Source organism: Otolemur garnettii, unplaced genomic scaffold (genome assembly GCF_000181295.1).
Source record: "Otolemur garnettii isolate 467f Iridium unplaced genomic scaffold, OtoGar3 scaffold00002, whole genome shotgun sequence".
In the NCBI taxonomy this organism is placed as follows: domain Eukaryota; kingdom Metazoa; phylum Chordata; class Mammalia; order Primates; family Galagidae; genus Otolemur; species Otolemur garnettii.
In genome coordinates, this window is record NW_003852397.1 from 3,699,735 (window position 1) to 3,700,716 (window position 982).

Sequence of the window (982 nt, forward strand, 5' to 3'; positions counted from 1 at the left end):
CGATTCTCTTGCCTCAGCCTCCCAAGTAGCTGGGACTATAGGTGCCTGCCACAATGCCCAGCTATTTTTGTTGTTGTTGTTGTAGTTGTCATTGTTGTTTTAGCAGGCCCAGGCCAAATTCAAACCCGCCAGCCCCAGTATATGTGGCCGGCACCCTAACCACTGACCTATGGGTGCTGAGCTGCAGACACCTCTCTTCTGGGCACCGGAGTACCCTGTGTGGGCCTGGAGTACAGCATTATTATTCAGTCTTATACTTTACTTCTCCATTTCTTATCTATTTCTTATCCTCATGGGACTTCCTGCATAATGCGTGAAACATGAATGAATAAAAGAAATTAGATGGCTTATTACTCTAATTATACAGTCAAGGGAATAGAGGTCCAGAGAAATTCAAAGATTTAAGATCATACATGGAAAGTGGTTGGAAGCCAGGTTTTCTTTTTTGTAATTTTTTGAGACAGAGCCTCAAGCTATCACCTGTGTAGAGCATCACAGCTCACATCAACCTCCACCTCCTGGGCTCAAGTGATTCTCCTGCCTCCGCCTCCCAAGTAGCTGGGACTACAGGCGCCCACCACAACACTCGGCTATTTTTTTGGTTGCCGCCATCATTGTTGTTTGGCAGGCCTGGGCTGGATTCGAACCCGCCAGCTCAGGTGTATGAGGCTGGCACCTTAGCCGCTTGAGCCACAGGCACCAAGCCAGAAGGCAGCTTTTCTAGTGCCTCATCAGTGGCACTTAATACTAAACTCCAACAGATTTTCAGCACTCCACAGATTATTTCCATATTGCATAAATAAACTGTGGGAACTGTTTCAGCCCAGGTTTCCCTGCTTTTTTGTCAATCACTGAATGGATAAAGGCAATAAAATGGGGCCGGGTATTGGAGGCAACTGGATTCAAACTCCCATTCTAACTGTATAAATCTAAGGGATGTATAAATCCTCCCTGTACAAATCTAAGGGAAGCTATTTAACTG

The 982-nt window shown here is 45.8% G+C and overlaps 1 protein-coding gene across 1 annotated transcript in view; it reads right to left on the reverse strand.

Annotated features, from left to right (window-relative positions):
• The window catches only part of PDSS2 (decaprenyl diphosphate synthase subunit 2), a 160,212-nt gene that overhangs the window by 4,160 nt on the left and 155,070 nt on the right, over positions 1-982 (reverse strand). The gene's annotated exons all lie outside the window — the stretch shown is intronic.